Below are 27,474 nucleotides of genomic sequence, written 5' to 3' on the forward strand. Positions count from 1 at the left end.
TACATCTTTTTTTTTCTTTTTGTTTCTCCTTTCTGGTAACAAAAGAGGAAAAAAGTTTAAATGGGAGAAGATTGCATAGAGTTGGGGATTAACATATTTAATTTACATAATGTCAGTGTGTTAAAGACTATGGAGGTGCAGTAGTATAAAATATTCTTAGTTAAAAAGCAGCTCAAAATAGGAACCTCTTTTATTGTGCACATTTCACCAAGTTCATTGTGAGGCTAAGTTAAAAAAGAACACCATTTTCTCAGCAAAGGCAGCACGAGATGTGCATAGAGATATAATTATTTAGGAAGAAGAGTAGTTCTTCATTTGATTCACTCCCCATGTGATGTAATGGAGACATCAGTGATGACATAATTTGACCCTCCTGGCTCTTCCTCAAAAAGATGAAGTCCACATAGAAACATAACACCAGATTTTAAATTTTAACAGTACAAAGTCACTGATGTTAGAAAGTCTTGTGTGTGTTTTTTAAGTAGAATCATCAAAATCTCCCTCTGTGAAAGGCACAGTGGGCTGCATAGTCACTCTCCCTCTTGGAAGCCTCTAATGCTCACTGGCAGCTTACACTCAGAAAGAACTTTTGCAGAAAGACCACAGAGCATTCTTCTCTACCCAGCACGCTTAGCTAATGCCTACATTGGAACAGCATTCCAGGAGTCTTAATTCCTAAGTGCAACTCAAAAACTAACTACTCTCTTTCCAAAACTCAGCTGTCCTCTAGCCAGAAGTCTTTGGCTTGGTTTTGATCTCAAAGGTCCTATTCGGGAACGAGAGAGGAGGAGAATGAGGATCAAAAACCCGGAGTTAAGATCAATGGAGTATAATGAAAATAACACGGGATCCAGAGTAACTAACTGGATTCAAAGACAGTTGGGAATGGGGAAAATGCTTCATCCCCTTGCATCTTATTCCCTTTCAGGTACAGGAACTGCACTGTTGTGACACTTCTGGGTACTCTCCATTCTGTTATACTCTTTATCTTAGGGAATCTGCAGTGACAATCACACAGGTAAATTGGTGAAGAACGGTAACATGCAGCTCCGTGTTGTGTTTCTTTCTCTGGGACTTGAAGCCGAGACGTGTCTGATGGTCCATCTTACCTGGGCAGAACCACCTCAGGTAATTAGGCCTGCTGCCCTGATCCAGATATGTCTGGGACTGGGTTGAGTCCATATCGAATTCTGGGTTAAAGTAGTAACAAGACACTCTGACGAATAGATCTAATGCCACAACCTTTGACTTTATCCATCCTTAATGATAACCAGGGAGATATTTTGGCCTCCATATGTATTTGTTCTATTTTCAGGTTGTTCAGAATCCATGTTTGAAAATGAGTGTTATCTATGTTGTAGACACCCAATAGAGAGGTTTATCATCTGTGTGGCCTTGGGGTACATACTGAGACTTTGAATTTCAGTTTCCTCATCTGTTAAATAAGGGTAATGATGATCTCTGTTTAACAGTTTTGTTTTTTTTTGTTTGTTTGTTTGTTTTTTTTGTGAGGAGATCAGCCCTGAGCTAACATCCGCCAATCCTCCTCTTTTTTTTTTGCTGAGGAAGACGGCCCTGGGCTAACATCGGTGCCTATCTTCCTCCACTTTATATGGGACGCCGCCACAGCATGGCTTACCAAGCAGTGCGTCGGTGCGCGCCCGGGATCCGAACCAGCGAACCCCGGGCCGCCGCAGCGGAGCGCGCGCACTTAACCGCTTGCGCCACCGGGCCGGCCCCTATTTAACAGTTTTAAGATAAAGTTTAGATAAAATGAAAACAGGTAGAAGCATCCTGTAGAGTATCTAGGAAGGGCTGCACAAACCTTACTTGATACTACTACTCCTCAGAAAAATTACACTGTTGGCCAGGGAAAGTTTAGGTACCTGGCCTGTCCTTTCTAGATAGGAATGTCCAAAATGATTGTTTTTATAGATAATTTCATTCATGACCTGTCCTTCCTTAAAACCACTTAATAGCTCTCCTAAATGAAGAGAACAAAGTTCAATGTCCCTGGCACAATATGGAAGAACTTGAATGATTTGGCCATTTCTTTCCTTTCCCCAACATCAGTATTTTTCCCAACTTCTGTGTGCTTCTAGGCCTTAGCTCAGGTTCAACCTTCTATTTGGAATGATTTCACCCTTCCTTCTCCACTGGGTAATTTCACTTGACTCGTCTTTCAAGGCCAAACTCACATGCCTCCTCCTCTGAGAAATTTTATTAATTGTTCTTATCAGTGTGTTCTCAGAACTATTCATATCTTTACAATGCATTCATCACATTGTAACATCATTAATTATGCATGTGGTTTTTTTTTAATTCCTTCCTGACAAAGCTATGACCCCTAGAGGATAGGGACCATGAATTTATCAGTTCTTTCTTTATAGAGCCTAAAAAAACACTAGGTACTAAATATATATAAAAAGAATTGAATCCGTAGTGCTCACAAAAAATCTAATTTGGATTTACAAAGTGTGAAAGATTTTTTTTTTTAAATCTCCATTATTTAAAAGAAAAAAAGTCTTTAAAATATGAATCATCAAACCCTTTGTTTTGCCTTGGTCTCCTTATGTCTCTTTGTATTTATGATGTTGTTAATTAGTTTCTTCTCCCTCTAGCTTTATAACCAGCTATTGGGTATTTGTGTTTAGAAACCAAATGATGCTGATTCTTATGTGATCAAATTATGTACAACGGATGGCTGAATGTGCCACATGGTATTTATGACAGCTTTGTGAAATCGGGAACAATTTTTAGGATAATTCCAATCAGGAAAGAATTCTTTTTCCCACACACATTGTCTGGTGACAGTAATTAATTTTATAGAGAGAATGCATTCATCAACACAAAATATTGTAACACTAACAATAAAATAATAGCTAATAATTATTTAGCAATTATTATGTGTCAAATCCTTCTTAAGCAGTTCACAAATATTAAGTCATTCAATGCTCCAGACAACTCTGTTCCGTGTCTTTATTTTCCCCACTGAGAAAAATGAGGCTGTAGAGGTAGGAAGTATCTCAGCTGCTATCTGAACCCAGTCAGCTGACTCCAAGCCCCATATTCCTAACTTCGGGAATGTCACTCTTGTGGAAAGAAAGAAAAGTCACACAGTCCACGCATTTTACTTGCAATTCTCAGATGCCATGAAACCGACAAGGTCTGAAGAAGTATTTTTTGTTCTCTTGTTTCCCTTCTGTTGCTTTCACATATCATAGCTACTCCAGCATCCTTCTCTCCAATCCTCCTGCATCTGTTTGCCCGCTCTGTGAACAGTTCCCCATCCCTGGGATTTCCTACTCTGTATTCTCCTTTCTGTCCCACAATTCCCAAGATCAGAGTCCAAAGGAACAACCAAAAGATAGAATCCTCCTCACCTCAAATATTATGTTCTTAAGAAAAATTTGCCCAACTAGCCAAGCTAAGGCATCTCCCCGCCATCCTCTATCCCACAAGCTCCCTTAAACCTATTAGTCTCTGGATTTACTTTATTAAATTACCGGTTGAGTGTTATCTGTGTCCCCTCATTATCTCTAGCACATGAGCTCCTTGAGACCAAAAACATCATCTTGATTACCATTTAGTCTTAAAACAAAACAAAACAAAAACAAACAAGCAAAAACACTAGTCTGACTGATTAGAATATAAGAAAGAGAGAAAATCCTGAGGACTTGGTAGTTAAGATTGGTGGGAGGGAAGAGCTTGAGGACATTCACATTGTATGATTTTAGTGTAAATATAAAATGTTAATATCTATTTTTATATAATACTGTATATTAATATATATAATACTGCATAAACACACTCAATATATATGTCTAGACATATGTATACTGTTTATTAATTCATAGACCGCTAGACAACAAAACAGATATGGCCTCACAAAGTAAAACATGTCGGGAGTATATATGCAAGGTGCAGTTGAAAATCCAAGATGTAGTTAAAGAGAAGATGTAGTTAAAGGATTGTTATCAGATTTTGGTTCCTTCTTCATGTCCTGGGTAAAGAACATCTCTAGTTATTGTCATAGACATAGATAACACCTGACTCTAATAACATTAATGTATGCATCATTCATTATGTATCAGGTGTTGAATTTACTATTCTAGGTGCATCATCCTTTTGTCTTTTTTGATTCATCACAATCTTGTGAGAAAGACATTTTTATTGCCTAATTAAATTTGGGGAAACTGAGGCTCAGAGAAGTTAACTGAACTGCTCTAAGTCAAGGAGCGGGATTCCAACCTGAGTATGCTTGATTCTAAAGTCTATTGTCATAACCATGATGTTATAACTTATTGAATATCGTAAAGTGTCCAGTGCAAAATTGGCCGAATCTAGTAATTCACAGCCCCCATCCATTTACCCCTCTGCCCTAGCCCTGTACAGAATAGAGAGTTAAAAGAAAATGTTTATCTCTTATTTAAATTGTCACTGGGCTGTGGGAGACGTGTGTTGTAGGTGTTTATTTTTTCCAGATCTGCCACTGCATGTACTGAATGCTTTTCCCATTCTCAGTCTTCTACATCAAGACTCATTTTCATATCAACTAATAGTACGTCAGGGACATTTGGTTTACAATTATCAGTTTCTGCCAGAAATAAGGACTAATCTTGTTCTACAGCATAATCTTGGTGTTGGAGTGCTTGCAATACTTGGCAACTATATTCCCAGGTGCGAAGCAATGGATTTTAAAGGAAATTTTAACTTGAGAACAATACACGCCTGGCAACAGTAGTCAAAACAGCCTATTGTGTTTCTTCCTGCAAACATCTAAAGCATTAGATGGGAGTCTTCTCTTATCACTAGCACTTTGCTGTCATTTAAATTGGCTTAGAGTACACAAATCTATGTGAAAAGTTGAAAGGGTAACAATTAGAGAAGAAATGTTGCCCTTTTAACCATCCGTTTTCTGCACAAGATTTTACTCTCTATATACTTATTTGTAGTAACTGCTTCCAGAATAACAGTAAACTAAAGATGATACAAGTAACAATAGATATTATTTATTGTGTGTAAGCTCTGTAAGGGATCACACTATATTTTACTTTGTTGAATTCCAAACAAGTAGCACATTGTAGTGCACATTGTAACCTTAAAATATTGTCAAATGATTGCTAGACAATTTTATTTATCATCTCCCTATCTCTTCCTATCTAACTTGCAAGTAAGTAGTACTATCATCCTTTTACTGATTAGAAAACACTGCCTTAGGGAGATATATCTGAAGTCATATAGTAATTTGATAATAGAAAATATTCTTTTCCACTCTTTTTCAGAATGATCATCATACTTGGGGCTCCCATTTTCAAAGGCATTTCCCCATTTTTTTTTTTTCAACTGTCGAATGGTTTGAACATGGTAAGACAGTGGAAAGTCCCCATAAACCTTGGAATCACAAAAGCTGAGCTGAATCTCAGTTTTACATATTAGATGTGTGGCTCCTTTTCAGTTTTCTCATCTTGAAATAGGATGGTAAGACATTACACAATGTTATGATGAGAATCAAAAGAATTAAGCAATATCAAAGCACTTGACACCCAATGGACTCTTAATATTTGTTTATATTTTGTCTCTAGTGGGGTATATTTCTATATGGACTAGTCACAAAGCTCTCCTGATCAATGACAATTGCAAAGTATTTTGAATTCTCAATGATAGCTAAATAAAGAGCAGTGTGTTAATCTTTGACAGATGATTGGATAATATATCCCTCTAGCTGTTATCATATCTAGGAATGCAATGCAAAATTGCAAGTAAATCTTTGGAATCAGGAAAAAAAAAGCTGGATTATTACATCCACCACTAATTACTAATTGATTGACCTTTACAAGTTATGAGATTTCTTAACCTCACATTTCTCATCTATATATTTAGTCTGCTAATACAAAGGATTAAATGAGAGAAATCAATATAAGACACCCAGGATAAGTAAGTCACAATGGAGGCTTGATACAGGCGAAACTTTATTTTCATATTTAGGTTTATTGAGCTAAAAAAAACAAAGAAAGAAAGTTTTCCTAAAATATTGGCATAGTGGAACAGAGATGAGTATTAGCTTCTGCTTTTCTTTCTTGTCTTTATACTTTACTTTCCAATTTTTCTAAATGAATATCTACTGATTTTTCCAAAATACTGTACATTAGGATTTTATTAGTATTACTCTTTGTAGGTTATCACATAGTTTGTAAACCATTATTTGCATATTTTCTCATATTTCATTAGACACACATACCCCATAATTTTATTTACTTTTTATAGAAGTTTAGATTTTCTTTTTTTTTTCTGTTTTGTTTTTTTATTTTCTTAATGAACATCTTGTTTGGATTATTATAAGTAAATTATTTATTTAAGTAAGTAAATTTTAAGAAATTTCTACAGGGTAATATTGTGTAGTTACTTCCTCTAAAGTCCTATTCAAAAGGAAGATGTTATTACCGTAATTGCTATCCTGCTTTAGAACACAAAGCAAGGTCACTGTGAACAGGAAGACACCGTTTAATAGCTGAGAATCAGAGGAAGAGGCCTTAATGTTAAGTATGTGATTTAGGAAAGGACTTAGGAAAGCTTCCTTATAATGATCGGTTAATGCATTAATTTCATACTTGGGAAGAAATGGATGTCAAAAAAGAATTATATGATCCCCAGTGATCACACACTGAAAAAAAATCTTAATGAATGCTAAGCTTTCAAATTAACTCATTGTTCTTTTGGTAACTCGGTCTGTGGATTTGACAGAACAAAGAAATGTAGGTCATTCTGTAAAGAAAATAAAAGTAGATAAGCTAAAATTTGTGTTCGTCAGGTCCCATTAATATCTATCTATTGGAAACACACCTGTGAAAATTTAGAGCTGTAATTAGAAAAATCATGTAGATGTTTCCTGGTTGCTGTAGTGGAAATGCTGTCATTCTAGTTTCTCCTGCATAAATAATACCAGATGTATCCAGGTCAGACTGCCTTTTTAAAGGGAAATAAATAATTTCAACAAATATTTACTGTCTTTCTCATTGTTTTACTTAACTGCACGAATTGAAACACATAATAAATGTTTTATTTTTCCACAAAATAGTTTACACTTAAAAATATTTAAAGCACTAACTCATAGAAAGATAATATCACAAAATTGTTATACCCAAAAGGGAATTGAGACTTGGCTGATCCAGTGGCTTTCAATCTGTGCGTCTCTGGGATCTTAGAGGTCCACAAAGGCAGTTGTGGCTCTAGAGACTATTTTATAGTTTTTAAAGATTTGATTCTTTTAAAAAAATCATTATTTTTATCATCAAGAGGCAAAACTAATATATATATTATCATACACACACACACACACACACACACACACACAGATAATGTATTCAAAACATCAAAAAACTTATTCTGAGTCTACTAATAGGAATTCAGGATATAGTGTTGAATAAGATATAGACAGACCTGGCTTTCAGATTGAGTGATACAAAGAAGTAAACAATTACAATAAAAAGTACATAAATAGATGGAGAGATAATTATAAATGAAATGATTGAGACATATAGGGTGCTATGGGGACACATCCACAATGCTTCTAACCAAGTCCTGACTTTGTGGAGGAAGTATTACCCAAGTGAAGAACCAAAAATATAAGTAGAAGTTAGACAGGCAAAGGTGAACAGGGTATTTTCCAAGAAGAAATAATTATATTTCTACAAGGAAGAAAAAAAGAGCAATATCTATCTTAATAAAAACTTTTATGCTGGTTAATTGGCACATTTCAATATACATGAGGGCTAAAGAGTGAATAGAGAAGGTCGTTGTTGGTGGAGACTTGGGCCACATTGACATTGTCATAGTATAGTAGATCCCAAACTGGACTGCATGTTATAATCATAAGGATCTACTCTGAAAATGGTGACTGTCTGTCTCTACTCCTGGATATTTTGGTTCTCTGGTCTAGGATGGGTCCAGACAATCTCTTTTTAGCTTGTTTGTTTATATACCCACAGCTGGGAATGAGGGAAAATCCAACCTGCTCAATGGAGAGTTGAAGCCGAGGACACTCGAGGAAAAAGATTTGTTCAATATCTCTCAAACAGAGAATTGCAGATCAAGGGTTAGAATGCAAGTCTCCCTCCTTGTAGACTGGTGCACTTTTGACAACAGAGTGACATGGGGACTCTTGCGGCATTGGGACTGGTGCTGTCTAATGACAAGTTCCTCAACGGAAAGTGAAATGTTCAGCTGATCTTCAGATGAGGTGTCAACCTGACAACACATCTCTTACTCCACAGCATCTCAATCATCGTCCCACCCCATCCTCTGTTCAACATTTGACTGCAGATGCTTAATGGTTCCTCCAGAGCAGGGGTTGTTTTAGACTCTTATGTCATCCAGGGTCCAGTCAAAACTTTAGCGTGTTTTAAATCTTCCTCCAGTAAAAATATGTGTGTGTAATAGATGTATGTGTGTGCATATACATATACCCATACACACACACATATATATGTAACTCTTTTCTCTCTATGGTATAGGGTCAGAATAGTCTAACAAGCTACTCTGAGAGAGGCAAGGACTAGAGGAGGGACACTCACATGTAATGACTTAAAAATCTCAGTCATGAAGCTCACTGGAAACATGACGTAGATCATGAACGAAGGAGAGAATGTTAAGAATGAAGAAAGTAAGACCAAGCACAGTCATAAGCAATATCTAATAGAGCATGGTGTTTGGGATTCCACGCTGGCCAACGCGATTATCCAAAGGATTCTCACATACTGAATGAAGCCCCAAAAGGACTCCAAGCAGTGCTGACAGAAGGCTGTATTATAATCCAGGCTTGGCTATGTGATGTTAGGCCAAAGATCCCTATATCACCTACACCTATTAGTAATGGTCCAACTCAGGAAAAGGAGAGGCCAGCTGAAGGCTAGGCATGGTGTCAGAACCTTTGCTAAGTAGTTAAGTTTCAGCAAAGAGCTGTATCCTGCAGAGGGCTGCAGAGCTTATCCACAAACAGAATCAAAGGACCTCAGCAAATTTATGGAACAAATATAGAGTTGTAGCAAGTTGAACATGTGGGTTAATAGGACTACCCCAGGGTGCACTGGATGACAGGCTTAAAACACCATGGTGAACTCCAGAGCCAGTCTGAGTCGGAGAGAGGGACTTGAGGGTAGGACAGGTATATGTATACGGAGTTCAGTAAAATAGCTCAAAAAGACTATTTTAGACCTCTTATTTTCTATGATTTTGTGACACTGGGGGTACTAGAAAAATTACTCTTAACTGAAGGGGCATATGAGAACATCAAAGATTACAGCAATGTGTGATAATTAGGAGTACAAAATGTGTTAATTTATCACTGTTCCTGGAACATGTTAGGCATTCAATAATATTCTTAAGATAATTAATTATTGATTAATACATTCATTATTTGAGAATATTCTTATTTATAATTGAGGATATATTTGTTTCTGGTCTACTACCCAGTATGCTGGAATTAGTTTTTTTCTTTGTATTGCCTTCATCCCATGGTTTTAATTCTATGAGGTGTTCTGATCCAATTACAAATTGTCTCTCTCTATTCGATGCTGAATACAAACAAGGCTGACAACGTGTGTTTATCAGTGCATCTTCTGCATCCATTCATGCATATTCATCCAGTACTAACACCTCGAATCTCCAAGTCGTAGGTTATATCCTTCTATCTAGGATTCAAGGTCTCTTTGCTTTACTTTTTCCTTCTAGGTTCCTCCAGCCCCACTTCCTGCTCTTTCCCAATGCTCTTCATCTGCTCTTCACTCTTTCCAGTATTCAACAACACTCATCAGAACCAAAGTTTTCATCTGGAGGTTCCAGGTTCCTTTTATTCCATTAGATCCTAATCTAAATGTCTCAAATCACTGAGAATCTGATCATTATTTATGGAACTCTTGAGACATTTTTAAGATTTCCAAAAGTCTAAGAAGATATCACCTGTGCTGAAAATGGGAGCAAAGATGCTAGCCAGCACTTTCAAGGGCTTATCATTGAGCAGAATTATATAAGTTCAGCACTGAGCGGTGGTCACGTTAAGGGAGCTAGAAGTTTGGATTGTATTTTATTCCTATGGATTAATTTTTTAAAGTAGGGGGATAAAACTGATGAAGTCATTCACTCTTACACCCATTTAAAACACTTCAAAGGCTACCCATTACTTTCAGGATAGTTTCCTTTTACATGGTCCACAATGCCCTGCACAATCTTCTCCCTAGCTATCTCTCCAACTCAATTTATCTTTTGCCAGCTTTCTTTCTCTCTGCTATCTACATATATATATATATATATATTTATGTTATTATATATATATATAATTCCTTTAGATTTTGTAAACACTAGCCCTTTCTTAGTTCCTTGAACTCAGCATGATTCTTTACCCACAGAACCTTTTCAATGGCTTTTCTCTACCCCACTTTCTCCATTAATTAACTCTCCTCATCCCCATAGCAAAAATGAAGCAGGAACCCCTTAAGTAGGCCATTCCTGATCAAGTCAAATTCATTCGATACAAAATCATTGAGTGTCCACTAGGTGCCAGGCCCTATCCTAGATATTAGCTTTACAGCAGTAAACAAATTGCCCTATAACATATTCTCATTGTTCCTTACAACTCTCCTGTACATCACGTAACATTAGTGTATTTGAAATCTATTCGTGTGATACTTTAATACTTACGGCCTCATTTGTCATTACTCTCCATGAAGCCAGGAAGCATGGATGCCTTTGCTCACTTTTTGAATTGAAGCTCACAGTAGTTTGGCACACAATATTTGAAGATGGAGTAAATGAATAAAATGCCTCAATACCATAAGGGCAGAAAAATAAAAAGCATCTTTGGTTTTGACAGCTTAGGAAGTACTGTCTATCCTGATTCATGAGTAAAAATTTACCTATTTACCAACCCCCCTCTTTTAAGCTGAAATGGGAGGTAAGACAAAACACAAAAATAAGTGCACAGAATACATACCTACAGAGAAAAGCGACGTTCATCAGTTTAGCCATGTGCATTGATCCATGAGGTCCATCAGACTAGATCTCTTGGGGTACAAGGTACACTTTGGGCATAACAAGATCCAATTTTGTTGTCCACATCCATCAAACTCACCAGCAGATACCCTTCTCCATCCTCAGCCAACATCTAACTAAGCTCTGGATATAACCAGTTAATGGTTCTTACCGATGTTATGAGGGAAGAATGGATTGTCTTTGCCTTGCCATAGCTGCAAAATCCTCGTGATTATATGGAGATTCCTTTTCTTTTTGTGGAAGTGGCAGAAATTTTATTGTGTTTTATTTTATGAATGGAAAGAAGACAGGCTGGTTGCTGGCACATAGTAGACAGCCAATAATTATTTGAAAAGAGATAAGTGAGGCAAAGGATGGAGATCAAGAAAGCCGAATTGTAGTCTTTGCTCTGTTACCATAGCTTTAAGGATTTCTCTCTACTTATTTCTTCAAATGATTTACTCAAAGAGGTAGCTTAACATATTAATTACTTTTATAGCTCTAAGTTCTATAAGTCTGTATAAACCTTTGCTGATTTATTTTGAAAAATTTCAGAACATTTGCCCTCTTAAGATGAGAATCACTATTAAAGAAAAACAGAAGTCTTCCACGGGTCTGATTTTACTCAATTAAGCCATAAACTTTTTCTTGTTTTGTTTTTAATGTTTAAATTATCCTATTGGTCCACTCTTTCATGAGGTACTTTTATGTTAAAGAATTTAGTATTTGTATGCATATTATCGTTTCCCTTTGCAAAGCAGATGGCAAGGAAGTTCAGAAATTCTGAAATAAAAAAGTCACTTGCAGTATCATTACGTTTATTTCATTTCCCATTCTCATTACTATCACTGTCAAAATAATAGGTTCAATTTGCGTTATGTTCTCATTACAACCTTGAATGAGGCATCAGAATTTTAATGCCTCATATTTTCAAAGAATTAGAGAGCATGCTGTATTACATTGACCTTTTCAATATTCCATATAAATGGATTACTAGAAATCACCTTTGAGAAAACGTGTTTGTACTTCTCCTGCCCTCCCCACACAGTAGCTTCTCTCCCTCTTTAGTTGGGAAGGGGAGCAGGAGAAACTGTCCAATCAGACAGTACAAGTCCTGAAAAGGTCATAATGTCTGTGTATATATGTGTGTGTGTATAAATACATATATACCCATACATACATACACGTACCTATAATATTGAACATATGTAAGCTTTTTATAATTTAGATGTATTGGCATCTTTAGCAATTACATTCTTAAGTTTAGAACCCATTCGAAAGATACACTTCTATATCATCAAGTTAGGGAAAGGTTCTCCTTATTCTCACTTATTAAATACAGACTGAGTCTGGGTTTCAGAGTCTGCAGTAGATTAATTATAATGTCCTTACTATAATATTCTCTGATTTTCTATGCTTGTGATTTAGAGAAATAATTCTATTTGAATCTACTAGAATGGGTATCCTAAAGAATAAGCTAATATTATGTAAAATTTACTCAAAATTTCAGTTCTAGTTAATAATCTAAGCAATGTGCTTGAATTAAAATATTCTATTCTTATTACACCCCAAATCGTCATCAATATCTATAGTATATAAGTGAGGAATTGAGGCACATAGAGATTCATCCACTGTTCTAGGCCACAGAGCTGAAACGAAGTCAGAAATAAATAACTTTAAAAAGAAAAATAATTCCTATTATATATTTAGTTTGATATCAGTAAAATCATATTATAAAGTTTGATTCACTTTCTTGAAAAAAGTATATGTTGTTATAATTTTATCATATTGTTCAAAATTTTGTTATAATTTTATCATGTTATCATTTTAACATGTAACTATGATACAATTTCATCATACAACAACCTGCAATAAAACAGATGGACAGAAATTGAATTTATAGATCTTTAACCTCTTGATCAGTAGATAAATCATGAAATCCATAAGTGGGTAAATCAGCAGTGTTTGTTACAAGATCCCCTGTCATGTCCCATTGCAATCAAATTCAGAGCCAAGGATTTTTTTACTATTATTATTGTTATTTCTCCACTATATCACATGTAATATTTTAGATAAATGTTACCTCAAATTGTACTAAAACAACACACACACAAAAAACTTAGCACCACTTTTTTTCTTAGTAAGACTAAATATTTGTAATCATTCAATTACCTGTAATTTATAGATTTATTTGTAAAACTGCCTGACTCTTGATTATAAATTGAAAAATAGAGGTAGGGTGGGTGCTGGAGGGGGCAGTTTATATATGTTAAATTGTTTTAGGGGCTTCTTAAGTTCCATAATTAATTAAGAATACTAACCTATTTTTATTGGCAAAAATCATTCAACTCAAAATTGTACATTTTAAATAATCATTCAGTTCTTCCTGATTGTAGGTTCTCTAATTAAAACTTTAAACTAAATTGTACTTTCTTCTCCACTCTACCTAATACACACATGCATACTCTACAGACATCTAAAACAGATTTCCAAATTTTAATATAGAATTTAAAGACTATAATTTTCTTTGTGGATTTTGAGGGCTTAATTGCTATGTTATGGCTGCACTTATCAAAAAGCATTGAAAAGTGTTAATTACTTTGTACTTTGGTTAGTTATGAATGCATGCAAAATTTAACTTTTTCCCTAGAAGCAAATAAAGTCCACATTTATTATGTTACATAAAAGTTACAGAATGATTTAAAATAATTAAGCCAAAGGCAGTCATACTCTAAGTTTCAAACGTTGTGTGGTGCATAAAATGAATCTTGGAAAATTTTGTAAAGCCATATAGTCATTTTAATGAGAACAAATCCCTCGTGGGGAATGGAAAAAACGTGTGTGTGTGTATATGCATGCGTGCATGTATGCACAGATGTATGTATGTATGTTGTTTGGCAACCATAAAAGTTTGGAAAAAATAAGTGAATAATAGAAAATGAGCATAGAAAGGATTTTAAAAAAAATCGCCTGTTCAAACCATTTTTCTGGTACCTGGATCCCAGTACCACATCCTAATTCTTGAATCCAAGAAAAAATCTTTGCCAATAAACTTTGTGAGCAGACTTCTACTGACCGGAAACTCTTTTCTATTACCCAAGGTGGTTTCATCCTATATTTAATCGGACTATAATTATTTTATAAAATATTCTTTGTGTTTAATTGAAGAGTACCACACAGAATTTGCTGGAATTCATTAATTAATTCAGGAAATAGTTTTGAGTATCTGCTATATAACCAGCACTATTCTATGTGCTGTGTCACAGTGAAGGCAAAAAATTCCTGCCCTCAAAGAGACTGGTGTAGGAGTGGGAGGAGAGGACGATGGGATGTTAAAAGGCGATAAATAATGAGGAGAAAATGTTTAGCTTGGAAAGGGAATATGTTATGATGAAGACACAACCATTAGCACCAGAGTGACCACAGCTACACAATAGATATGAAATCTTGGAGTACTTCTCTCAGTCAATAGTTATAGGAACCAGGTGACCCAATACATAAATATGGTAGACTCTGTTCTTGCCTCAGCATTCAGCAGTCTTAACTACTGTGTTGGTGTTGTGATTATAGCAGTGGTGGCAGAAATGGTGGAGGTAGTGGTTTTTTAATAGAGCAATTGTCAGGTCCACATCATTCTCCACATGGCAGTCCTTTAAATATTTGAGGACAAGTCATAGTCTGTTTGCAGCATCTCAACTCCAAGTGTATCTCTTCTGGTTCCTTAAATGGTTCTTGATATAATTTGTCTCTACTTTGCTCATCCTTTTTTTCAGTCTCCTCTGAAAAGAAACCTCCCATGTCTTAATTCACGTTCCCCAATTCAGTATGTAATATTTAAAAATGAGAAAAAGAAATACAAAAAAAATGTGAATTGAAAAATGATATATGATAAAGAGGAAAAAATCCACAGAATGGCATTTTTAGGCAAGGTAAAAGACTTGATGGTGCCACTGCAATGTAAGAATAATCCTGAAGAATTATGTGTAATGTACAGCATGGTGACTATAGTTAACAATACTGTAATGTACATCTGAAAGTTGGTAAGAGAGTAGATCTTAAAAGTTCTCATCACAAGAAAAAAAATTTTGTAACTATATGAGGTGATTGATGTGAACTAAACTTATTATGGGAATCATTTTGCAATGTATACACTTATCAAAGCATTATGTTGTACACCTTCGACTAATACAATGTTATATGTCAATTATATCTCAGTAAAACTAAAAAAAAATTTAGCAATCATTCTTAATCTTAAAACTCTAAAATGAAATAGGGAGAGAAGGAAATAACCTAAATATAAAGATGGCAACCATTATCCTAAATAGTGAAACATGAAAATAGTATCAATTCAAACCAGCAAAAGGGATATTTTATATCACCCTAATTATTTAACATTGCTTTGGAGGTGTTAGCAATTGCAATAATAAAATAAATTGCAATAATAATATTATTGCAACAATAAAAAAAAATAACTGTTATACACATTAGACAAAGATGTCAAACTATCCCTATTTGGTGATGATTACAATTGCACGTACAACAACTAGAGTTTAAGATGGAAATGCAGTAAACTCAAAGGTTATAAATACAAGTGTACAATAATCAATAGATTTTTTCTCTCCTCCAGCAAAACATATGCAAAATGGAAATTTAAAAATCCATTCCCAGTTTGGCCTGGTGGTGCAAGTGGTTGGGTGCACATGCTCCACTGCGGCGGCCCGGGGTTTGCCAGTTCAGATCCCAGGCGTGCAGCGACCATGCTGTGGCAGCGTCCCATATAAAGTAGAGGGAGATGGGCGTGGATGTTAGCCCAGGGCCAGTCTTCCTCAGCAAAAAACAAAAAAAGAGGAGGATTGGCATCGGATGTTAGCTCAGGGCTGGTCTTCCTCAAACACACACACACAAAAATCCACTCCCAATAGCAATAAAAATAATAAAATCTGTAGGAATATATTTAATAGAAGAAAGGCATAAGACCTATATGAAGAAAGCTGTAAAACGAAAAGAAAGACTTCTTGAATAGAAAGACTTAATATCATAAAAATGCGAATTCTCCCAAAATTAATAAATAAATTTAAGGCAATTCCTATTGAAACTCCAAAAAGATCAAGATGGTGAAGGAGAATTGGATAAATTTATTAAGTTTATATGGAAAGGAAAGACTCAAAAATAGCCAAGAAAACTAGGAAAATGAACAGTAAAGATAGACATAGCCTATTATCAGAATACGCTATGAAGACATTGCAATAAAATGTGGGGAAAATAAAGAACTACATTGAGAAAGTAAGTATTCTGGCTACATATTAGGCATACATATTTTTACTGAATTGTCATTTTCTATATTTTAAAAGTTCTTTCTCTCTCTCTCCTGTCACTTTCTTTCTTTCTCTCAAGTTTCATTCAGAATTTCTCATGTCTAGTCTCAGTGGTATATATTTTAATTGTTACATCTAGTCAAGCACCATGGCTATTTTCCATGAAAATAATGAAATCCTAAATCTGATAGATATGAGACAGGGAATTTTTTTCTTTACAAAGAAATAACCTCTTTTAGGTGTTACTCTGCTAGGTGTTTAAATGCCAAAGTCAGTCAATCAAACTATAATTGACTCTAATTGGAACTCCTACTAGCTCTTCATCTTTTAGAAAAGTACCTAAAGTTAAGAAGAGGTGAAAAATTCATCTATGACTTTAAGCATTAGAAAATCTGATCTTACTAAGAAAATATCTGATTCTGAATCTGAAATAATACATATATTTTCTAAAACATTAGTCTCACTAACCAGAGATAGTTCCACATGTTAAGTCAATAGATGGGTCCCTTGTACCATTTTTTGACTGTCAACCGGATTTTCCAATGACATCAAGTGATAAATAAATATTGTTATGCTTAGGGATCAAGGTGATACCAAATTGAGATCTCAATTGCAAGTTTCCCGAGGGTAGAGACTTTGTATTATTTATCTTTTCTTATCACCAGCATCTTTAAGGCAGGGCCTAGAAGAGAGTATGATATAAATAAAGTTTGAGGAACAAATAAATACCTTTCTATTGGAGAAATGGCAGTTCCTACCAATGTAACCTCTAAAATGAAGTGTATTTTTTTTTTGAAACTTAAAGATATTCTCCTGGTTTGTTATGGTAAACACACACACACACAAACGAAGCAAGAGTTCATGTCTATACTGTGTAGCCTGGGCTTTCCCTGTACATAAACTAACATGGATTCATAGGTGGGTGAAAATCTTTGAGATTGTATATAACTTGTAGCATCTGTTATTTGAAAATCTATTTTGCTCAAATGGGTACTATCAATTAATACTCTGCTATCAAATTAGACACTTTCTATTCTGATTTGGATTCTTATCTTTAAGGAATAATTCCATAGTGGGAGAGCAATATGAGATTGCACCAAATTAACACAAAACTAAAGAGGAACTTTCCAGAGGGAAGTGGCCTGTATGCATTTGATATGACACAAACCTGGAAAGATATATGATGTCAATACAGATTTTGCCATTTCATTTTACAAGCCAAATCTTCCCTCCTGGGATAATTCATTTTTTCCTTTTTTACGGACTCCAGCAAGAATGGTTTGTTTCAGACCTAGAGATGACACTGTGCTCCATGGAAATAGATGTATTGGAAATGGCAAATGTGGAAAGTTTCTTATTCACGATGATTAAAGTGTTGGCAAATAAGAGCTAGGAGAAAAAGCAGAACGAAGTAAGAGTGTTAAACTGTAAGCAGTGAATGTTGCTGGATAGCAGAATAGCTGTCTACAAAGACATGTTGGTTTTTAACAGAATAAGGACAGCGGTCCCGTGTTCCATTCTTCCTATGGGTAAGCACCAAATGCATTTAAATCACTGCAAGAAAGAGGAGGAACTGGTCTGTTATGTTTTAAGTAGAAGAGAGAGTTATTAACATGTAGGGTCTAATGGGGGTTCTAATAGCTCTATATCTCTTTAAACGTCTGGACACACAGATGGTTCAGGTATTTCTATTGGGAAGAGATTAATGAATGTCTTTCATAACTTGGACAAGATGATCTTGGACAAGAACTTAACTGGCTCTAATCATGAAATATTTTTAGTGTTACAAGGCAAACACTTCTCAGCATTTCATTAGAATGAAAATCAGGAGAGACTGTCCACAGGGCACAGACTACCTAGAAATTCTGCTCTAAAGTTTATCCAAACATTATCTTAAACCTTGGTTTCATGGAACTTGGAAAGGGTAGTTGATCATTTCTGAATGCACAGTTGTAAATTTCCCTTTGCATAAGCGAATTAATGATTAAATATTAGGTTACCCTTTTGTGACATTTTCTGAGCTTTAATTTTTATTTAATTGAAAGTATGTTAGAACTGCTGTAACATTTAGAAGCAGGGCTCTGGGAAGGCCACACGCTCTGTCTCCTTAAGTACATATTTATCCAGCAGGCTAACATTTGAGACGACTATGCCAGCTGTTAACAAGATTTTATAGGTTTAATGTTGACACATGAAAATTCTAATTTATGCTTTATCAATTGTTTATATAGGTGACGATTAGCAAAATAGAAAACAGATCAATTGTGTTTTTCAATTAAAGAGATGTACCACAGCATACAATTTAACCAGATATTTTCTGCTCCTTAACCGTATTATCTTCCATTCTTGGTGTTAGGGATGTAATTCCTAACACTTTATTCATCACTGGCCACGATATCTTAAAAATTACACTCTCAGCCACATCACCATTCCACTAACATTTATTTAGTTGCCTAACATTTGAGAGGAAGTTTCAAAGTAATTTAGTCCTTTCATAAATCCTTGAGACAGGTATCAATATTTCCATTTGACATAGAAGAAAACCAGGCTTGCAAAAGTCACCAGCTCATCTACAGAGTATCCAGGATTTGATCCTAGATTCTCTATCTCCAAATACTGTGCTTTTCCATTGTACAGAATCATATATCTCTTAATAGTAAGACAGTGTCAGTCTGTTTGGGCTGCTACAACAAAACTATCTTAGACTGGGTGGTTCATAAACAACAGAGATTTATTTCTTACAGTTCTGGAGGCTGGGAATTCTAATATTAAGCTGCCAACAGATTTGGTGTCTGGTGAGGGTCTGATTCTTGGTTCATAGACAGCCACTTTCTTGCTGTGTCCTCACATGGCAGAAGGGATGAGGGAGCTCTCTGGGGCTTCTTTGATAAGAGCACTAATCACACTTGCAAGGGCTCCACCCTCATGACCTGGTAACACCTGGCATCACCTCCCAAAGACTCCCCGTCCAAATACCATTGCATGGGAAATTAGGTTTCAACGTATGAATTTTGGGGGACACAAACATTCAGTCTATAGCTGAGGGGGTGTGGTGTGGTCTGTGTGTGTGTGTGTGTGTGTGTGTGCACTTTTTTGTTTCTGGTGAACTCTAGTGAACCTGCACATATGTCTTTGAACCACATGCACAAACACCTTGAGTAATGGAAATATAACATTGCTAGGTAGGTATGTGACTCTGCATTTTAATAATATAGAGAACCTGACAGCTCAGTATTACCATTTAATGGCCCAACATATTCAGTATGACTTTCTTATTGGTTCTGAGGCTGGGCGGCTTAATTATTGAAAATAATGTTTCAGACAAACATTGAATGCTGGACCACATTTGTGTTACTGTTTCAGATGCAAGAGCAGACTGTTTCTACCCCAAATTAAACCTCTAAGAATTATATGCCTTGTAAAAATCTGAGCAGAGAGAGTATAACAGGTCAATGCAAGAGTGAAGCTCCGTAGAAGATGGGAACTCGTCACATTTAGGGATTTCTGACTATCATAAAAAGTGCAGAGATGCAGGTCACTGAAGTGTTCTAGTGGAGGTTCTCTCAAACAACCACACGTGTCCAGCATAATTTATCCCTTCACCTATTATTTTAAATAATTGCTTTTACTTTGTATTTTACTTTAAACATATGATATACTATACATTATAATACAATATTATATATAGGCATATTCTTTTTTTATTTTATGCCATTCTATCCATTATAATGTATACTGCATAATTTTTTATCTTGTTTTGTATTCCATTCCAACTCCAGATTCTAGAACATTGCCGGGTACACGATACTCAACTATTTGTTGAGTTGATTTGTTGTGTGAAAGGAGGATGAAAAATTATTCTTGTGTTGGGCAATATTATAGACCTTATGACTTTTAAATTACCTATTCTGAATCTTGAATATTGCTGATAAAGTGTCCGTAGCACTATCATTTCATAAATTTCAAGCCACAGGTCAGAATTGCTTTTCTTTCATCTACTCTCATCCTCAAATATGTTGAAGAAACCGTCAAAGGCAGTTCAAAGGGAGGGGAAAAGTAGCCTGGTGAGATTGTGAATAAAATTTCCCTCATTCATGTGATCTCTTTTATTAAAAATGTCTCCCAAGCTTGAACCCATGAGCCAGGCTTAATTAAAGTTATTTGCTTTCAGCTTAGAATATGAATTGCCCCTTCTCATTCTGAGGTGGAATCTACCACTGACAGCAGGAGTTGAAATCTGGGGCTCTGTCTTCCATAAAATTTGTCCCTTTGTCCTCAAATGAATCACTTTAATTAAAATAACTTGCTGACCTTTGTCTTGCTCTTTCTCGGCTAAAAGAATTTTCTCCAAGCCTCAGATTTGCCCTTGGATGGTTAAAAATATTGCACTGAGAAACTCCTTTTTATTTCCTCTAGAAATATCTTTTTTTGTAAATATCTCTTCTTTTTATTATGACTGGATATTCTGATTTCTTTGATTGATAAGTATTAACACCATAAACAAATTTAATATACTTCAAGCCAGGGCGATGTTCTTCAATGTTTGTTTCTTTTGGACCTAACACAATGCTTGAGACTTAGCAGGACTCAAAATAACTTGGTAAATGAAAGAAGAAATGAATATATGACTGATTATTTACAAGAAGATTTAGGATGATGTGAAATCAGTACCATGTAGTGAAGCTACTTTGAAAGCAGACTATTTTAAATAGAGTTTTCTTATTATAAGAGATATGATGGTTGCCCAAAATAATAATGAGATTGTAACTGTGGGCCCTCCAGGGCCAGTTCAACTTACCCCATCTTACCAACAGACTAATTAAGAAATTGTCTTTCAGAAAATTTGCAAAGTCATGTAGCCAGAGCATGTGTAGAAGAAGAAATCTTGACCTGAAATGACTGCGGAACCAAAGATTCTTCTCCCCACAGAACCAAACAATGGAGACATGATGGGAACTTAAAAGTTGGACTCATCAGAAGCCAGAAGGCCAGTCATTCAGGAAGATTTGGTGTTAAATTTCCTTCCTCACCTCGTCAGTAATGTGTAGAGCCTTACCATAAATGCTTGAAGCCCACCAATCAAAACCTGTCCCATCAGCGTTTCCACGTGCCAGCCTACTCTCCCTAACCTCTTAAGTTTTGCCCCAAATCCTGAATCAGGGAGACAGATCTGAAGGCACACGCCCGCAGTCTCCCTGTGGATCAGTCTCACAGAATAAAGCTGAATTCTTTTCCCTAAAGCTGATGCCATAATTAATTGGCTTTTTTATGCACATCAGGTAGGAGAACATCATTTTTCTGTGGTAACAAGATGGCTAGATTTTATGAGGATTTATTATGTATTCATTAATCAAAAGTATTTATCCAATCCTATACGATGCCAGTGTATTTGGTGTGTGACAGAGCAGTGGACAAACAGACTCATTCTCTCTCTTTAGCAACCATATGTTCTCATCGGAAAAATAGGCTTTAATCTGAAAATCACATATATAACAAAATATTTCTACCTATGTTAAGCTATGTGAAAGAAATAGAGTTTTATAACAAGGGAACCCGACCTACACTGGAAGAGGAGGGGATTAATGGAGAAAGCTTCCCTGTGGAAGAAGCATTTCATCCGAAGAAGAAGAATTAGCTGTCACAATGAGGAAGCAGGAGAAATATATCCCAGGCAGAGGAAATAGCAGGTGCGAAATGCCTGGGAGATGGCCCATTTGAAGAATGATTAGCAGAAAGAAGATTAGCAGGAAATGAGAATGTAGATAATGTGGACTGGATAATACGGGTTAGTGAGGTCACATGAGTTCCGGACATTGTTCTAAAACCAATGGCAAAGCGTTAACTGATATTGTTTTTATTTTAAGATGATTCCATTTTCTGTATGCAATACTGGACTTAAAAGGGGCAGGAATGGCAGTGAGGCCACTGGATAGAAGGTTACTGCAACAATCCATATGATGGTAAGCTGAGTTTTGACGGTTTAAAGACTAGCAGGGTATCTAAAGTATCTAGAAACATTCATATTCAAATAGTTTACTAAAGATGACAGCTTTCAGGAAATCAAATTTGGGGTGAAGATTAAGTGTTCTGCTTTGAATATGTTAAGCTTGGCATTACTATAAGAAATCCAAGGGCGGATGCCAACTAGATATTTTTATATTTACACACTCACAGGCATATACCCACACATGGGTCTGCAGCTGACGTGAGGGATCCATACTGCAGATAAAATTTTGAAAATCAGCAGCTTATAAGTAATATTTATAGCAAAGAAGACTGATAACTTGCAGGCAGAAGGATGGAAGGAAATTCATGGACATGAAATATAGAAACCAAGACAGCAAGTGTTAATAAAACGTAACTTGACTCTATGAAATGATGCTTGGGACAAGGGGTAGGGATGCTCACTGTCAATATTACCTTGTTTTATAAATGAATAATATGGATTCAGGAAGAGTAACATGCCCAAAATTACACAGTGACAGAGTCAAGATTGCAAGTCAGCATTTTTTTTTTTTTACTCTAAATTCTCATCTCATTGCATCATGATACCACAATGATTTGGATACTAAACCAAGGTAATCGAACTTATTTGTTTGTACAGACAGAACAGAATAACCAGAGCTTGGCTTCTGCAAGACCAGTAGACAGACACAGCAGCATTCTTATTAGAAGGTGGTATTAGGGTCTTACATGCTCTAAACTGGTCACCTTCTCTTGACTGATCTGAAATTTTTATGGCAATTCTAAAGGCATGCCTCTGGAATTTCTTCTATATTTGTCATTAAAGTGCTTATGGAACACAGAACTCGTGTCACACTAGAGGAGTAAAAGAGAGGAATAATCAAGAATCATGACACAATAGGTCTCCACAGAAAAATAACCTTCTCATTTGGGGCCTCCTTCGATCATTCTACATAGAAGAGCCACCTCTTTGCATCTCTCTTTCCTGTTGTCCTGCTATATTTTCCTTCATAAAATATATACATTTTTATTTGTCTACTGCCTTCCTCACTCAGTAATAAGCCCAGGGATGGTCAGAACTTTGCCCTGTTATTCATTCTTTATTGATAGCATCTAGAAGAAATCCTATACATACTGTTCACTCAATAAATAATTGTTGAATGAATGATTAAATGGATTATGGAGATAAACAAATTTCAGAAGTGACCCAACAGTTGTTCATTGGTATGAACCTCACAGGGTTTGAATGCTAGTATAACTAGAATAGCTATAATTTGTCATATGCAAGTCTATGTGTATCAGCCTGGTGCTTGGAAAAAATAATTATAAGGGGCTGGGGGACACCACCGTTTATTGAGAGCTATACAGAAGAGATATCCAGTGGATGCATAGAATGTGAGTATCCAAGAAAACAGAAAGAAGTCTGGGTGGCAAGGATAGGTAGAAGTTGAAAAAAAATCAGCATTGAGATGAAGCATCTTCTTTTCACCTTCCTCTTATGAATAATAAATATTCTCATTGACTTCCTAGGAAGTCTCATTCTTCAAAATCTCCTATTCTCTCCCTTCTTCCCAGTCTCTAACATTCTACTACAAATGAGAAGGAATGAGAAAACATCAGAGTTATTTGATGTATAGTAGGGTAAATATACATCAGAGTATTTGATGTATAGTAGGGTAAAGCCCCAGGAAGTAGAACTTAAAAAGGCACTAATCAGTCACATACACATGGGTACACTTCAGGCTGATTTTTCCAAATACATGATTGTTTCTTTAACATATTGAAGACAGATTTTACAACTTCTCAGTTTTACAACTTTACCATCCGATTTGGGTCTCCAGATTGAGGGACTGATTTTGGGACTGGTCATCCAATCTTACTCAAGGAAATCAAAACCTCTAATGTAAAGAACATCTTTCGTTTTCTGTCCTAGAGTTGAAATTCTCCAAAATAAAGCATTTTTAGATACAGCTACAATTCTTAAGATATCACTCAGGCTTTCACTGAAGAAAGGAGGTTAAGCTCACATTTTTTAGCATGGAAAAAACATTGTTTATATATGTTCAAGGAAAAATCTCTCTCTGTATATGTATACGTATACACACACACACACACGCACATATATATATATATATATATACACATACAGTTCCTACGCATTCTTGAATCCACAGTCTATGTCATTAACTATTACCTAAAATGTCTCTTAGTAAGTCCTATAAACTTTACCAAAGTTTATAGATGCAAATCCTCTTTAATATTGTTAAATATTATGTGTGATGGTATGTGTGCGTATAATATATATACGCACACGTATAATGGATTAGTGATTAAACCACTGTGTTTCCGTGTGACTGGCTTTTACAGTTCCTCTAAAACAGAGCTTCTCAACCACAGCACTATTGGTATTTTGGGCCAGACTTGTTGTGGGAAGCTGTCCTATACACAGGACGATGTTTACCATCATCCCTGCCCTCTACCCACTAAATACCAGTTGGAACTGGTCCCAGTTACGATAACCATAAATATCTCCAGACCTCGCCACAATTACCCCAGGTTGAGAACCACTGTTCTGGAACCATGTTTCTCAGAGATCCAGAGACTGAAAGTTCTTGCTTAAATGTAAAACTAATTGAATCAGAACCTCTAGGGAGGAGGTCTTGGGAATCTGAATTTTTCACAAGCATGCCTGATAATATTGAGGAAATTGTACATTTAACATGGAAATAAACCATGAGATAACCACAAAACGAAACTCATTTCTGAGGCAAAGTGAAGACAAGGAATCTGTGAAGTTAGAATATATTTTTGTTATTCACATACACAGAAGAAAAAATATTTACAACTAAAAGGTATGTTTTATTGGGTTTGCAATAGATAGTATTGTATTCCATGAGAACTGGACTGCTAGTTAAAATGCCAATATTCTCTCATATCACTAATTATTTCCCTAGTTCAGGGCAAATCTTAGTGACTAACACAGAGCTAGTGAGCTGTTAATGTTAGTCTCCTCTCTTTTTCCTTCCCATCTTTTTTAAGCATTTGCATTTCAACAAAATGGAAATAAGAGAGGCCTACCTTGCCTGTTTCACAAGAAAGCAAAATTAAAGGGAGCTGGTGATAATGCTTTGAAAAACACAAGTGTTACTTATGTGAATGGGCCGCTATTATTATCTATGTGATATTATGAGTGTTTTTTTTTTTAAGATAAAAAAATTCCTGTTTTTCCTCTTTCCTTATGTGTGGTCTTCACACATAGTCCGGCTGTGGCATACGGTCAATTCTTGATTATCTGTGAATGGATTAGCTGTCTTATAGATTATCCACGTGCACTGGGGCTGACTCATTATCTCACTGAACAGCTGCTAACACATCTGTCTTCTCCCACTCGCAGTGGGATTCCCAGAGAGGCTTTCCCCTTCTACCAACCAGCTCATGCAACTCTGCTCATTTACGTCTTCTCTGAAATAACCCAGCCTGATGGAGTCTCCAGCCTAAGGGTTTGTGGGGAAAAGAAATGGAAAGAAAGACATCAACCATGTTTCCAAATTTCCTCTCCTCTTTATGTAGAGGCTCATAGAAATTGGCCTCCTTCCTACTATACAGATAGGTAATTTTTGTTTGACGAACTATGTACATCCTATCAGCATATATTGCTGTCTCCTGGAGTAGGATAAAGAGTTAGATGTGGAAATAGAAGAGGGAAGACAGTCATAGGGATTTCAGAAAAACATCCAAAAGAAAAATTTATATTTTACTTAAGCCACTGTGGTAACTTTAAAACACGTCTATAAATTCTTTGACACCCCTCCTATTAAAAAGTGGGACCTACAACGCTTCCCTTTGATTGTGGCTGACCTTAGTGTATAGTCAACTAGATGAGTATGGCAGAAGTGACAGTATGTGACTTCTAAGTGTAGGTCATAAAGGTGATGCAGCTTCTGCCTGATTTTCTAGAAGATCTGGACTAGAGAACTGAGCCACCATGGAATCAGCTTAACTGCTCTGAGGCCACCATACTTTGAGGAAGACCAAACTAGCCCATGCTGGGACATCACGTGGAGAATACCTGGGACAACATGAAAAGAAAGAGAGAATCTGCCAGGCCCCGTATGCTCCAGCGGTTTACTATTCTGCCTCCAGCCCCCGTCTGACAGCAACTACATGGGTGACCCCCAGCTGGACCCACCAGCCCAATCTTTCCCAAATTCTGGAAGCTCTGAAAGATGACAACATGATTGTTATTATCATAAACCGCTGAGTTTTGGGGTAACTTGTGCAGCAACAGATACAGCCCCTGGTACATCAACTTACAACTTCTCATCCTTGTTAAGAGTCAGACTCTACTCTGGTAGGAAAATGTGTGTAAAGGTCTCGTGGCATATGCACCTCTCATTTATTTAACAAACCTATGTTACCACGGACACTTTTCTAGGCAAGGGTGATTTGTAGTTTAGCACACATAGTTCTATACTCCTGGAATATATAGTGCACAGGAGGAATACATGTGTTAGGTACAAATAAGTAAGTAAATAAATACATAAGAAAGATACAAATAATGAAAAGTACTAACGCAGAGAAAATAAAACACACAATGAGGTCATATACCAGGCAAATATGACTGAGTCTGGGTGGCGGGGCAAGGAGCGTGGTGGCTGGACTTTGTTCCCTACATGTCCAATGTAATATCTTGACATCTCTGGGGTATATACCACTTCAAAGCTCAGCAACGTGAAAGAATATGAAACATGGCTATATATAAAATTCATTATGTAAATTGTAAAATCATCAAGGTTCCATGTGCTCCAGGATCCTAGGTTTTAAGCAAGAGCTTAACCAATTAGGAAATGAAAATAAACTAACAACAGAAACAAGAGAATAAAGTGTTTTTTCAGATCAGATTTGGACCCTCGTCTCCAACAATTTGATTATTGCTTTGCCTCAGGATAGTGATGAAAATAGTCATTGACTTATTGGCACTTTTGTACCATCTGTGCTCATGTTCCTTCTCATTAGTACCTAACAGCAAGAGCTTACTTTGTTTGAGAAATAACAAATTCAATGAACCTCTATCATTCTAAACACTATGAGGGAAGGCAAAATAAGACAAGAAAAAAAAAAAAAAGGCTTTGTCTTTCAGAAATTTATATTATGAAATTATACAGACTAC

This window comes from Diceros bicornis, chromosome 32 (assembly GCF_020826845.1).
Source record: "Diceros bicornis minor isolate mBicDic1 chromosome 32, mDicBic1.mat.cur, whole genome shotgun sequence".
Classification (NCBI taxonomy): Eukaryota; Metazoa; Chordata; class Mammalia; order Perissodactyla; family Rhinocerotidae; genus Diceros; species Diceros bicornis.